Here is a 16,416-nt window from a genome sequence, read left to right as displayed (position 1 = left end):
CCTCTTTTAATTTCTGGTTCTAAATTTGGAATTTTATATACTGTTTTATAACTGCTGGAGTAGAACACGATTTTCTTTTCCAAAACAATAATTGTTTTTCAAAATATCATGTTTCCGTAAAACTTTAAACTAAGCTTCCGCTGTAAATAAAGTTTTAAAGGTAATAATGTTTTACAAGAGAATGAATTTTAATAACCCAACGGAAACTGAGGTTTTCACAAGTTTTAAAATGGCCAAAGGTTTTAAATAGTAAGAAGGGTTTTCAATGAGAACATGGTTTTCGAAAAACACTTCAATGTGACACGCCAGATTTCGCCATAGCGTCTGGGCTGGGTTTGGGGTGTTACAGTTAGAGCATTTTAACATACATTTATAATGTAATCACCATATACGGACTTACCTCGTATTCAGAATTGATGGATCGAGTCGACTACTCGATAACCTTGTTTTTCCCCCGATCTAAATCCGAATTCTTTCTTTCTTGATCATTTAAGCTATGAAGATGTCGAACCCTAATATGCACAACAACAGTTTTTTCACGTTAGAATTTCGGCAATGGCAAAAAGGATGAACAAAAATCATGTTTTGTTATATTTTTATTAACTTAATTACATAATTACCTATTTACCCTTAATGAATAAACATAGAAATTTATAATGCATGTCCATTAATGTCCATTAATACTACCAATGGTCTAATATCATCATTAAGGAATTTAATTAATCATAGCAACTAATCACTTTAAACAAATAGTATGCAACTTTTGTATTTTACGCGATTAAGTCCTTTTATCAAACTAAACATCCAAACGATAAAATTAGCTCACGAAAATTTCACACTTATCAAATAACATGTTCTAAATACCGAAAAATATTAAAATAATTTTTTGACATCGGATTCGTGGTTCGAAAACCATTGTTCTGGTTTAGCTAAAATCGGCTTGTTACATGTCATGTGAAAAATTTGATAAGAAAATTAGTATTTACTAATTATGTGCTTAATTACGAGAAGGATCAAATCACATAAAATGAAAAGGTTGAATTCTAGTAGCTAAAAGGATCAAATAGCGATGAAATTCAAGATTTAAGGTCCTTATATGGTAATTAGACCATTAGTAAAAGTATGTAGATATTTTGGTATGACTCATCCTTGGAAAATTTAAAAAGGGTAGGGACTAAATTGAAATTCAATTAAATTAATTAATTAAAAAGATGATAAAAGAGTTATCAGCTTATTTTAGCCATCTTCTTCCCCAAATAATACATGGAAACCCTAGGAGAGAGAGAAGAAAATTTCATGGCCAAATTGGGTAAGTATTCAAGCCCCGTTTTTCGTAATTTTGATATTTTTGATACCGGGATAGCTTAATCTCTCTATTTAAGGGATTAATTTGAAAATTTATCAAGGTATGAAAAATGGGTCAAGGATGTATATGCTGGAAATTAGAAATTTATGGTAGCAAAATAAAAGATTATTGATAGATAAACAACTTTTAGAAAGTGATTTTTGATGAAATCATGATATTTGATGAAAATGAATGAGGTCCTGCATTTTTTGCTGATGGGATTTAGCTCGGACGAGTAATCCTATTGACCTTATCATAGAAAATGATTTAGCTTGGATGGGTAATCCTTCTATGAGTCCTCTTGAGCACATGTTATAGACTGGGTTTAGCCCGAACAGGTAATCCAGATCAAGCTCCTTAGAGCATATGTCATAAAAAGGATTGAGCCTGGACTGGTAATCCTGTTGTATACTTGTGTGGCTCGAGAGTGTACTCTCTGATATAGTACCTTATGGGTACAGTTGAATATGAATCGATGAATCCTGATTTGTACACCATGAGTGTACTACCTGTGTATCCATCGATATTTCAGATAAATTAAACGGGTAAAAGTTCTTGACATGAGAAGATATGATTAAGAAATGAGTTATTACATGTATCAGCCTGAAATACATGAAAATGAAGTTACGTGATAATTGATATATGGAAATATGAAACGAATATGTTGTACGTGGAATTTATTTGATGAGTATGTACATCCTTGATTAGAGACTTATACACCTTGAGTGTACTAATTGTGACCTTGATATTCCGATTAATATGAGTAAAGTTCTGATATGAAATGATCTGAACTCGAGATGAATTAGTATGAAATTATATTTGTAATAATGAGATAAAATATGCATGTTGAATAAATACATGTTGTGCAAAGCATATGTGCTTGGAATCTTGACTGTTGTTGAGCCCATATATGTTTTGATTTTATTATGGATTATATGATTAACAAGGGCAATAAGAATGTGTGTAGGGCTTGAGGTCAAATTGGTTGAATATGCCTTACATAGTTACCTCATAATAGAATGAATGGTAAGTTAACTACCATGTTATGCAAACTTACTAAGCATTGTATACTTACTTAGTTTTATTTCCTTATTTTAGAGTAAATCAGAAGCTCATTGGATTGGAACCTCGGCGGAGATCACTCACACTATCCATCTACCTATATCAGTACTATATAGTAAATCAATTATGGTTGTAATGCCATGTATAGGTTATATTGGCCATATTGGCATGTAAATGTAAATGATGCTTGTAATCTAGCCATTGGAATGCCTAGTAATGGTTTGTTTAAATATAATTGTAATGTCAAACTATGGTAGCTACATAAATGTTAAATAGTTGATCAAATAATGTTTAATACATGGATTGAACTAGGGTAAAATTGTAGACATGTATGCATGAAATGATATGCCATGATGAATGATAGAATTCGCTAAATTTGAATGCTTAAATTGGTTGGTTTATGGATGTGAGTTTAAGTGCAGGTCATTAGTGTGAATTTGGGTGAGAAATAAAGCTAGAAATGGCTTTATTTTTGTCTACATGGGTAGACACATGGGCCTGTGTCTAGACCGTGTATGACACACGGCCAGGTACATGGGCATGTTGTTAGGCCGTGTGCCCCCTACACCTTAATTTTAAAAATAGAATGCTCAGAATTGAGCACATGGGTAGAGACACGGGTGTTTGTCTCAGCCGTGTGTGCTATACAGCCTAGAACACTAGCATGTGTTTTGGCCGTGTAAAGCTTGGTGTAACTGCTAACACTTTCCCACTCCTTAGTATAACTGCTTTCACATGCTCTTTGATTTGGTGTTACTAGGTAAACTTGCTAGTGGTCTTTCTGAAATCAGTTCGGATAGTTGGCCTATCTGAGTTTCGAGCCCTTGGATCGATGCTAGTTGATTTTTAAGTGCTGTCTCGGTGTTCTGAAAATGGGTTTCTGACACTGATATAAACTTTGAGAGCATCTCTTCAAGGTTTGGCTTCTTTTCCTATTGGTAGGGTGGTTGCTGAAAACCTAGAGGATGTTGTGGTCTTTGATTTCCTTGGCATCCCCACGAAAAATAGGGATGGTTCCTCCAACCTACGTTGTAAGTGTTACTAAATGGATTGTTTTGAGGTCGAGGATTATTACCCATGTAGCTTAGTTGCTTGTTATCCATGTTCTGGCCATAAGGTTGATATTCTGAATAGCTTGTTCCATTGCTACTTGCTTCACACTGCATTACTGGGTGAACCTGTGAAGAAATAAGAAAACCATCAATCTTTTTATTTAAGAGTTCTACCTGATTAGAGAGCATGGTGACCGAATCGACGTTATAAACACCGGCTGTTTTAGTTGGCTTTGTCCTCATGACTTGCCACTGATAGTTATTCAGTGACATCTCCTCTATAAACTCATAGGCATCTTCAGGTGTTTTACTGTTGATGGTTCCGCCCACCGCTATCTCAACCATTTCCGAGTCGAAGGATTCAGACCATTGTGAAATGTTTGTACTTGGAGCCAAAGCGGTAACCCATGGTAAGGGCACCTTCTCAGTAACTCCTTGTATCTCTCCCATGCATCATAGAGGGTTTCTAAATCTATCTGCACAAAAGAAGAGATGTCATTACATAATTTAGCCGTTTTAGCTGGCGAAAAATATTTTAGTAAGAATTTTTCGGTCATTGTTCCCAAGTAGTAATTGACCCTCGTGGTAACGAGTTCAACCACTGTTTATCTATGTTCCTCAATGAAAAGGGAAACAACTGAAGACGTATGTCATCATAAAAAACGCCATTACTTTTAAATGTATCGCATAGTTCTAAGAAGTTGGCTAAATGAGCGTTGGGATCCTCATCTTGCAAACCATCAAACTGAACAAATTGTTGTATCATTTGAATAGTGTTAGGTTTTAATTCAAAAGTATTTGTAGCTACAGCAGGTCTAACTATGCTTGATTCAGTTCCTGTTAAAGAAGGTTTAGCATAATCATACATAGTGCGTGAAACAGGATTTTGATTAACAGCAATTGCAAGTGCATAGAGCAGGATTTTTATTAACAACAATTGCAGGAGGTAGCTGATTGCCTTGGTTTTCAGCCATCTCTTCGGTTGGGGGTTGAGTATCGTCTTCTTGCTCGTTCTCCGTGTATCTTAAGTTGTACCTTATTTCACTTTGGTTTTTACGAACTGTACGATCGATTTCTTCGTCAAAAAGTAATGGTCTCGACAGGTTTCTTCTAGTCATAAACTATAAAAACCTGCCAAGAGAAAGAAAAACTAGGTTAATAAATAATAATAATTAAATTAAATTAAATTGCAAGAAAAATAAATGGCTAAAGTAATAAAAATTGAGAGTTCCTAATATCTTAGTTCCCCGGCAACGGTGCCAAAAACTTTATCGCGTGGTTTCGTGATAGGTTTTAAATATTTATAATTGCTCATTCTTGAACTAACTATTATCGCAATGTAGGCAAGTGTACCTATCGAATAGTAGTATAGTTTTAGCAAAACCAGATTGTCGAACCCAAAGGAACTAAAAGTACTAGTAATGACTGTCTTTTTATTACCTAGCCTAAGAATAAAGAGGTTTTGTTTTAATTAACTAATTATCTAAACTAAGAACGCACAGTGAAAAGAACTGGGGAATTGCTTTTGGGAAAAATCGATTAACTTAAGACAATACCTAAGGAAAAATCTACCTAAACTTTACTTGTTATTCTGGCTTCGACTCGGACGATTTATTCATTCAACTTGTTCTGTCGAGATCCCTAAGTTATGTTATTATCTTTATTCAAGACTAATAACGCCTAATCCCTAGATTGAATAATCGAGACTTTTCTCTAGTTAACACTCTAGGGTTGCATTAACTTGATCTATGGATCCCCTTATTAGGTTTCACCCTAATCCGGAAAAATCTTGTCACCTTATGTCTAGGCGCACAATAAACTCCGCTTAATTATGACAAATGTACTCTTAGACAGGGTCTATTCCGCCTCTGAATAAGAGCATGTCTTGAATCAGCATCCTGGGATATCAAAACAAGAATTAAGAACAAGTTAAATATTTATCATACAATTCAAAAAATAATAAGATTCATCTTAGGTTTCATTCCCCTTAGGTATTTAGGGGTTTTAGTTCATAACTAAATAAGAAAACATCTAAGAAGAATAAATAATAGAAAACATAAAGCAAAACCCAAAACTCCTGAAGGGAAATTGAGGATAGATCTTCAGTCTTGATGATGGATCCGGCTTCTGAGATGGATCAATCGGCTTCCTTGGAGTAATTCCTTACTCCCCCTTCTCCCCCTCTTTTTCTTCCTCCTATAGGGTGTATTTATAGGCTTTGGAATGCCTAAAAACCCTCAAAATTAGCCTTTTTCGAATTGGACTCAACTTGGGCTTGGCAGGGACACGCCCGTAGCACAAGCCCGTGTTCGATTACTTCAGGCCGTGCTCGAGCCTGCCAAATTGACACGTCCATGTGGTCTACCCGTGTAAGGAGGTTCAGGCTGTGTTGATTTTGTACCTTGGCCCATTTTCTCCGTTTTTGGCCCGTTTCTCATTCCTTTCGCTCCCCTATGCTCTCCTAAGTATAAAACATGAAATTAAAGCATTAGGAGCATCGAATTCGCCAAATCTAAGGATAATTCATCCAAAAATATGTTAAGCATGGGATAAAAATATGTATAAATTACGATTTATCAAATACCCCCGCACTTGAGCGTTTGCTTGACTTCAAGCAAAGTCCTCAACTCACAATCAAAATAAATTCTTCTCAACTTATAATTCTCATCAACATAAATGGTAAATTTGACATGCAAGGACACATATTGTAAAAGCCAAGCCAATTAGGTGCTTTAACATTTAGCACTCAACTTTTACACCTTACGCGATTTAATCATTTTTCATAATTAAGCATAGAAACAGACAAATTTAATCATAGAAATTCTGCAGATGTAAATTCACATATCACAGACATAGAAAATAATATTAAAATATTTTTTTAGACTCGAATTTATGGTCCCGAAACCACTATTCTGACTAGGGTCAAAACCAGACTGTTATAAACTTTGTTAGCATCTCCTCAAGGTTTGGCTTCTTTTCCTGTTGGTAAGGTGGTTGTTGAAAACCCAGAGGATGTTGTGGCCTTTGATTCCCTTGACCACCCCATGAGAAGTTGGGATGGTTCCTCCAACCTGCATTATATGTGTCACTACATGTGTTATTTGAGATCTAGAATTATTTATAGCTATATATTGAACTTGTTCCTCCGCGGTGCTAAGATTGAAAGGTTGATATTCTGTGTGTGCTCCTCCTCTATTAGAATCACACCTCATCACAGAATATACCTTAATAGAACCATATAAACCGTCACTCTTTTTATTTAAAAGTTCTACCTGGTTAGATAGCATAGTAACCGCATCAAAGTTGAAGACACCGGCTGCTTTTGTCGGCTTTATTCTCATGACTTGCCACTGATAGTTATTCAGTGACATCTCTTCAATAAATTCGTAAGCCACTTCAGGTGTTTTGTTATTGATAAACCCACCAGTAGCCACGCTGATAAGTTTCCTTGTTGAGGGGTTCACACCGTTGTAAAACGTCTAAACCTGTAGCCAAAGTGGTAACCCATGGTGAGGGCACCTTCTCAAAAGATCCTTGTATCTCTCCCATGCATCATAGAGTGTTTCTAGATCCATCTTTACAAAAGAAGAGATTTCATTCCTCAACTTAGCCATTTTAGCTGGCGGAAAATATTTAAGTAGAAACTTTTCGGTCATTTGTTCCCAAGTAGTGATTGACCCTCGTGGTAACGAGTTCAACCACTATTTAGCTTTGTTCCTTAACGAAAAGGGAAACAATCAAAGGCGGATGGAATCATTAGAAATGCCATTGATTTTAAGAGTGTCTCAAAACTCTAGAAAATTTTCCAAGTGATTGTTTGGATCCTCATCCTGCAAACAATCAAATTCAACAAAGTGCTGTATGATTTGAATTGTGTTAGGTTTCAGTTCAAAATTATTTGCAGCAATAGCAGGTCTAAATATACTTGACTCAGTTCTTGTTAAATTAGGTTTAGCATAATCATACATAGTGTGTGGAGCAGGATTCTAATTTGCTGGATCAGCAACAATCGCAGGAGGTAGCAGATTTTCCTGATTTTCAACCATCTCCTCGGTTGTGGCATGAATTTCATCCTCATGCTCTTCCTCTTTGTATCTTAGGCTTCATTTTATTTCTCTTCGGTTTCTGCAAGCTATACGATTGATCTCACTATCAAAAAGTAATGGTCCCGATGAGATTCTTCTAGTCATGCACTATAAAAACCTACCAGAAGCGAATAAACGAAAAATTAGAAAAGAAAATAAAAATTTAAATTGCAAGAAAAGTAAAATGGCTAAATTAATAAAAAATCGAGTGTTCCTAATATCTTAGTTCCCTGGCAACGGCGCCAAAAGCTTGATGTGATGTGAACCGTGATAAGTTTTATAATTTATGAATGTCTATTCTTGAAAACTAACTATTATCACGACAAAGGCAAGCGCACCTTATCAAACAGTAATATAGCTTATGGCAAGACCGGGATTTCGAACCCAAACGAACTAAAAGTACTAGTATTAACTTTCTTTTTATTATCTAGGCTAAAAATAAAAGGGATTGTTTTATCTAAACTAATTACTAAACTAAGAATGCACAGAAAGTAAATTGGGGAAATAAATTTTGGGAAAACTAAATGATTTGGACAATATCTAAGGGAAAATCCACTAGACTTCAGTTGTTATTGACTCTGAACCAGACAATTTATTCACTTGACTTGATCCGTAGAAATCCTTAAGTTATATTATTATCTCTCTAGAGACTAACAACATCTAACCCTAGGTTGATTAATTGAAATCTCTTTCTAATTAAAACCCCTAGTGTTGCATTAACTTGATCTATGGATTCCCTTATTAGGTTTCACCCTAATCCGGTAAAATTATGTCACCCTATCTCTAGGGGTGCAATAAACTCCGTTTAATTATGTTAGATCCACTCTTAGACAGGGACTTTTGCTCCTCTGAATAAGCAAATCAATACTTGAATCAATATCCTAGAATATTAAAGCAAGAATTAAGAACTCATAATTAAGAACAAGTCAAATATTTATCATACAATTCAGATAATAATAGCAAGATCCGTCTTAGGTTTCATTCCCCTTAGGTATTTAGGGGGTTTAGTTCATATTTATGAAAGAAAACATCTCGAAAGAATAATGATAACAAAACATAAAAAAAAACCAAGAACTATTCAAGGGAATTAAAGGGAGATCTTCAGTCTTGAAGGTGAAATTAAAGGATTAGGAGCATCGAATTCACCAAATCTAAGGATAATTCATCCAAAAATATGCTAAGCATAGGATAAAAATATGTATAAATTCTGATTTTTTAGTTACCAAATATGGGGACTTCGTCGGCCGGGCCATTATAATTCTCTCCCAATTAGAAAATTTTGTCCTTGATATTCATACCTATGAATAGCTGAGGACACCGATCTTTCATTAAACTTTCTCTTTCCTGGGTAGCTTATTCAATATTAGGATTTCTCCATAATACTTTCACTAATGGAATCCTCTTATTCCTTTCACCTCTCTTGTCAATATACAAATAGGCTTTTCTTCATATGACAAGTTTGGTGCCACCTCGAAATCTTCAATCTGCACCACATGATCCAGATTTAATTGATATCTTCTCAACATAGACACATGAAACAAATTATGGATCTTTCATAACTCTAGAGTTAAAGCCAATTTATATGTCACTTGTCCAACCTGCTCTATAACTTCATATGGCCCTATAAATTGTGGACTCAATTTTCCTTTCTAACCAAATCTTATAATTTTCTTCCAATGATTGACTTTTAAGGACATTTTATCAGCAAATTCAAAAGAAATCTCTTTCCTCTTTAGATCAACATAAGTTTCCTGACAATCTTGAGTAGCTTTCAGATTACTACAGATGATGGAGACTTTTTTTTTTTTTCCCATACTATCTCAGGACCTAAAAATTTTCTTTCATTAAGCTCCATCAAACATGTGTTCTTTCTAAACCTGCTTTTATACAGAGCTTCAAATGGAGACATATGCAAACTAATATGATGATTGTTATTGTACACAAATTCTGTTGGATTCGATGCCCTAATTGTAGTATTTTCGTCAATACACACTAGTAATTTTTTTTGAAAAAATTGGTTAATAAAACAAATTCATTGATTTCATTAATATACTTTGTATAATTTTCCTCACATGGTTTTTGCTCGCAAAGAAAATGGAAACAAATATTGCTCATTAGTTGTCTAATGTTTAACTAATATTAAGCAGTATTATGTGGTCGGATCGTATTACAGAAAGGCAATTTGTATTAGTAGGCGAACCTAAACATGTCTTTAGTCTAATAAAAATGAGCAAACCAATTGAAAAACTAATATGTTATCTATCAAGTCCAATTGGGGAGATGCATTGTCATGGGCATCGAAGCAAATAACTCTGAGAAGATAGAGACATAAATGTGACTGACTGGATTGATAGTACATCAGACAGGACCCAAGCAGAATAGATCTTGAATCCTTCACTTGTGACATTTATAGTGTGGCATACCTAAATCCTGAATGGATGACAAATTATGTATGTGTGACTCATACACTGTGATGTAAGTAAAAACCTGAGTTCAAATAAATAAGGAACCAAAAGATGGTACGTTGGGTGTATGAATTTTGTAGTATGTAATGTCATTCACAATAGTTGAATTCATAACCCAAAAAATGGGTAAATGATATTCTCTCGTTGGGATTAAATGATTGATGGAAAGTAAACTTGACCACAAGTCGTCTGTCTTTGTGATGGATGACTTGATCACTATTTGATAGTGATTGACTTTTTATGAAGGAAGATGTAATGGTTACCATCAGATAAAATAAGATCATATTGGGAGAATGGATATTATCCTAAAAATATCAACGATATCCTATGAGGGTAACACATTTATTCCAAGGTCCTATGATGAGCACTGAGTAGTGGCTTTCATAATGGCATGTTGTTGAGGACAGCTCAATCACAGTACTATAATGGAATGACTTCATGATTAGATGATTTTATAATTAATAGGAAAAAATTTGAAACTTAATTATAAATTATTTGAGCCTCAACTACATATGTCCAACCAGTCCCTCCGCTAGCTCATTAAAACTAGAAATGAATTTCGTGTTTGAATAGAAATGAACGGATTTTAATGGAAAAAGAGAAACGGGAAACATTCAGGAATGGTTATGTTTTTCTTCGAAATGGAAAAATGAAATCATTTGGAAATGAATGTAGGTTTCAAAAAATGGAAATGGAAATAAGAATGGAAATTTGTAATCCTATATAGGATTACTTAAAAAATGATGGAATAATTATTTTTTGTTTTTTGATTATTTTGAAGGTCAAAAATGAAAATAAACCATTCAATCATAGTGAACATGTTGAGTTGTGACATATTGAACGACATTTCTCGAAATTTTACTAGGGGTAAAATAGTTAAAGTTTTAGCTAGGGTAAAATTGTCAAAATTTTATTGAAGTAAAATTGGGATGAGAAAATCCTTTAATATGTAAATATTAAAGTTTAGTTTGGGAAATAGAAAACTAAATCAGTTTGGATCACATTATAGAGTACTGGGTCAAAAAGGTCCGAGAAGTACTCGTAATTGGACTCGATGTGAGCGAGGCCCCAAACCCCTCATATAACATAAAGGGGGTGACAACCCTAGTAGAAATACAATGGTTAGTTGTTCACCCCTCTCCTACTCTAAGTAGGATATGGTTGAGTAGTGGTTGTCTTGAGTTTGTACGATGATAAAGAAATTGAAATGCACATCAGAAGATAGTCTCTTGTATGACATATCTTTGCTAGAATTAGAAGCCTACCAGTGGTGGGGAACTTTGATTAGTGAAACTTTTGAAGAGATGATTGATTGTGAATTCTTCCCAGAAAAGTTCAGAGAAAGGTATGTGAACCAAATGTATGTAGAGTGAATGAATAAAGTCTAACATCCCAAATTAGGGTCTAGTCAAAACAGTGGTTTTGAGACCACAAATTCAAAAAAAAGAAATAATTATTTTATTATTATTTGATGATCCATGTTATGATTGTATGTTTGTGTGAAATTTTCAAGAAGAAATTTTATGCCTAAAGTGTTTAATTTGAAGTTAGGGACTAAATTGAATAAGTTGCAAAACTTGAGTTCCATAAGCTGTAAGCATGAAATTGGTATGGACTACTATTGGAGGTCCCGAAATAGTAATTTGACCAAGTTCTAAAATTTTGGACAAAAGTGGGCATGAATAGGAAACAATTGAAAGAAAAGCCTTAAGGGCATTTTGGTTATTTAGTAATTAAAAGAATGAAAAGGGAAAAATCAAGCAAAATTTACTCATCTTCTCCATGCCATAGCCGAAATTTTCATGCTCACCATAGCTAGGGTTTCTTCAACTTTCAAGCTCAATAGTAAGTGCATCATAGCCCCGTTTTTAATGTTCTTTACATTTTTGAAGTTGTCATCAATCGATCTAGCTATTTCTACCATTATTTTGAGCTAGAGTTCATGTTCAAAAACTTACCCATGTGTGAAATGCATGTATTTAGATGTTTAAAGGAATAATATGAAAGTTTGATGTGTGATAAACATCTTTTACAAAGTGATTTTTCCATGAAAACACCTAAAAGAGACCAATTTGTAAAAGTTGTAAAATGGGTAGTAAATATGTAAAATAAAGAAAAATGTGGGCTTCTTGGAGTAGAAATATGAATCGGCTAGGCTTGGGTAACAAACAAAATACATGTATTTTGTTTTAAGAGCCTAAGGACCAATTTATAAATAAGTGAAAAGTTAGGGGTAAAAAGGTATTATTACCAAAAAATGTGGTATGGGTCAATTTGAGCAGTGTATGTATTAAACAAGTTAAATTTGTCATTATAGATCAAGAAAAAAGAGATTCGGGTCTTGACCGGGGAAAAAACAAGGTTTAAAGAGAATAGGTTCGTTTTCATCATTTTGTACCGAGGTAAGTTCATATAAAAATAATGTTATGTTATGTTATATTTCCGATGCTTGAGTGTTATATGAATTTAAATTTTTTAATGCTATTAAGAGTTATTCTTTGATTGCTCTATGAGTAAGTGATTGGTATTATGTACATTGAGATCGACATTACGAGCAAGCTTGACAGAGAAATGATATCGAAAAATCCTGTTTGAACCTTAAGAATAGTTTAGGGTACAAGTGACATGATACTAGGAACCATGTGATTTATGAGCTCATGATATATGTGATATATGTTTATGTGGTTTTGGGTGCTAGTCTTGTACGTCCCACCGGTGGCTGGGTAGTCCGACATGTGTTGCGGATACCTGACAACATGTGTGAGCAGCCCATGTAGCTACGTCTTGACCGACAGCTTGTGTGAGCAGACCCGTTAGTATCTTTAGCTATGTGTGTGGCACTTATGTGCGAGTCTTCCGTGTATCTAATAGTATTTCGAGTGTTCAACGGGTAAATAATCGAGTAGCTTGATAGAAGACCCAAGGGGTAAGTCAATGAGAAGAATGAGTAAGAGATTATGTTATGAGTTGATACAGGTATGTATACTGAACTCATGAGTAATGCCTTAGTATGTTATGAACTTATGACAATGTTGTTTATGTGATGAGTAAGTTTAAGCGATTTGATAAAATACAAATTTCTATTCATTATGTTGAATGTATGTTAAATACTTCTTTAGATAGCATGTTATTTGCATATGGACTTACTAAGTGCTAATGTTTACCCCATTTCCTTTCCATCTTTTATAGTGTTGCCAAGCTAGCACTGGGATCGAAGGACGTCGGAGACTTGGTCATTTTGTTATGTGTCATATTGATTAGCCAAATGAGTTGGCTCATGATGGTATTATGACTCATTTTGTATAAGGCCATGAGATGTAGCTTATATTTGCTTCTCGGGTTGTAACCCTAATTATTTATGCATGCATGCAATGTGTTTATGCTTGTGATGTGGTTGGTGGTATGGCACATATGCTTAATGAATGAATTGGGACTAATAGGTATGACCATGTTCATGGTATAATTGAGTAGCTAGAAGGTATGTTTTTAAGGATGAATAAATATGAAATTGATGTGGAATGCCATATGAAAGCATGATGGTTTGAGCATGTGATATGTTGACAATTCAAAGTCATGGATTAATTATGATTGTGAGTATTTGAGTGACTAAATATGCTATGTTGCGTGCCATGAAAAATGTATAAGTGAGTGAGCTTTTAAGGGTGGCAAGTGGCTTGGAAAATAGCCTTCAAGATGTCCACACGGGTTGACAAACGGGCATGTGTCTAGGTCTTGTACGACAAATGGTCTGCCCCATGGGCGTGTGATCGGGCCGTGTGTCCCCTGCACCCTAATTTGGCAAAATAGAATGCCCAGTAGTAAACTCACAGGCAGAGAAACGACTGTGTCTCTCAACCGTGTGAAGGACAGGGCCTCAGGACATAGGCGTCTGCCCAGGCCGTGTGAAGTCTACAATTAATTTTTAGAATTTAATTCGCCACACGACCTAAGCACACGGGTGTGTGACTTGGCCGTGTCACCCTATTTGTGTTGATAACGTCATAAACAGAGACTTACACGGGCTGAGGACACGGGCGTGTCTGAAGCCACATGGGCATGTGTGATCACACTGTCTATCCATACGGGCGTGTGACCTTGTTGCATGAAAATTCTATAAGTTTTCCCAAAGTTTTCTAAAGTACTCAGTTTAGTCCTGAGCTATACCCGATGCATGTTTTCGGTCTCGTAGGCAATATAGGGGACAATTTTCATATGTATGAATGAATTTAATTAGAACGAAATTTTATGGCCTGGTTTTGTATGTTTGCTAGTGTCTAAGTCTGGTAATGCCTCGAATCCCATCCCTACGTCAGACACGGGTAAGGGGTGTTACATAAAGAATTTTGATATCTGGCACAAGGGAGAATGTTTGTGATGGGATATGGATGGGAATATTTAAAGCTTAGTCGTTATGCTAAGAACATGTTCTAGTCAGAAAAGGAAATGTATGACAAGTTTGAGTGGGGCTTAAGAGATTAAATTGGTGCTTTGTACGCTGCTTTTGAATGTAAAAGTTTAGCAGCTATTACATCCAAAACTCATAATATAGAAACCATTATTAAAGAAAATAGCAGGAATTTTAAGAGAGAAAGTGTAACACCCCTTACCCGTACCTGAGGCCGGGATAAGGTACGAGGCATTACCGGACAAACATACAAACATTAAACTAAAATACGGGCCATAAAATTTTATTCATATTTCAAAACATTCATTCACTTACACATAGTCCCTTATTTGAGTCTACGAAGCTCAAAACATACTTTAGAAAGGGTTCGGGACTAAACCGAGAACTTCTGAAAATCTTGGAAATTTCATGCTTTAAGGCTCTACACGCCGTGTCCCAAAGTCGATGTTCCATACATTTGAGACACATGGTCGTGTCTCTGCCTGTGTGGAATTTACCTAGGCTATTTTCCAAGCTTTGGTCAACCTTAATCTCTTACACACTTATACAAAATCAAAAGCATTTAATGATTAAATATTCTCAATTAAACCACAATCATAGCATTTGTATGTCATCATACATGTGTCTCTCATACTCATTTTACCTTGTTTATTATAGTACCACTTATACATTTATACCAAGATTATCATCTTACCAAATATCTTCACTTAATCATCAAGCATTCATATTTAAAACTAGATCATATCTTTATAAAATACCACAATTCGGATCATAAAATAACATGTTTGCCTGAAACATTTCAATTTAACTACATACCCAACAAGCATTACATTGAGACTAGTCATATATATATACATGTCATGACACATATCATTCTCTTTCTGTTTTCTTATAAACACATATCATTTATTTCATTATATCAATATTTCATATACCATAGTTTCCATGTATTTCACATATATTTATTTTCCTCCTCCTCCTCTCCATACCACATCCTTAATGTATATAGCATTCTTGTAAGTACGATTTCACAATTTACTAATAAATGCTCACATCAAACTGTCCACACGAGTCATAGTCACTTACTTATATATAATTTGAGCTACAGAGTTTAAAATTAAGATCCGTAAATTTCCCCTGAAACTAGACTCACATATCTTTCCACCATAAAATTTTCATAATTTTTGGTTTAGCCAATTAGTACAGTTTATTCATTAAAATTTCCCTTGTTTCACATTCTGACAATTCTGACCTCTCTTCACTAAAAATTAATTATCTCACAATACAGAAATCAGATAATGTTCTTGTCAATTTATCTTGAAAATAGACTCATTATGGATTTTAAAAATATAAGTTTAAGCCTCTAATTATTTTTATCCAAATTTTTTTGATTTTTCAAAGTAAGAACAGGGGATCGCGTAATCATTCTAAACCAGTCTCACAAAAACATAAATTTCTCAAAATATAGAACTCCTTTTCTTGCTCTATTTCTTTTATATGAAAATATACTCATTAATATTTAATTTGATATCTAACTTAGTCTCTGATTCAATTTATACTATTTTTGGTGATATTTCAAAATCATATCACCACATTGTCCAAAACAGTTTTATTGCTAATTCACTCTTTCACACTTTCTTTGTATTAACCTCATTTTAACATACATATCACAAATCATTTTCACCACATTTCATACATCACAAGTATAGGCCCATGATCACAAGGACACCATAAAATCATCCTCATGTATAACTTACTTGTTTATAACCTCACCACATCCTGGTCACTTAATGAACACATCATTCACATAATCAAGTTCCTGCACTTATTCATCACAAAACTCACAAAGCAATACATAGAGAGTCTCCTGTTGAACACTTCGGATCAATCCTCGATACTTGGTGGTTTTAGCACATAGCTCCACCCATCATATAGTTCGGCTCTCTTGTACACATGGTGAACACTCAGTACCACCCATGTGACCTAGCCAATTTAGCTCGTA

At 34.6% G+C, this 16,416-nt stretch overlaps 2 non-coding genes across 2 annotated transcripts; both read left to right on the top strand.

The window, feature by feature from the left end:
* The first annotated feature begins 3,861 nt into the window (after nucleotides 1-3,861).
* LOC128294728 (small nucleolar RNA R71) lies at nucleotides 3,862-3,968 on the top strand. Its single transcript, XR_008285035.1, has one exon. It is a non-coding gene; the product is annotated as a small nucleolar RNA R71 (small nucleolar RNA).
* A 2,992-nt stretch (nucleotides 3,969-6,960) lies between these two features.
* Nucleotides 6,961-7,067, top strand: LOC128294575 (small nucleolar RNA R71). Its single transcript, XR_008284884.1, has one exon. It is a non-coding gene; the product is annotated as a small nucleolar RNA R71 (small nucleolar RNA).
* Nucleotides 7,068-16,416: the final 9,349 nt, after the last annotated feature.

The sequence above is a fragment of the Gossypium arboreum genome, chromosome 6 (genome assembly GCF_025698485.1).
Source record: "Gossypium arboreum isolate Shixiya-1 chromosome 6, ASM2569848v2, whole genome shotgun sequence".
Classification (NCBI taxonomy): domain Eukaryota; kingdom Viridiplantae; phylum Streptophyta; class Magnoliopsida; order Malvales; family Malvaceae; genus Gossypium; species Gossypium arboreum.
This window is presented reverse-complemented; position numbering and strand designations above follow the sequence as displayed.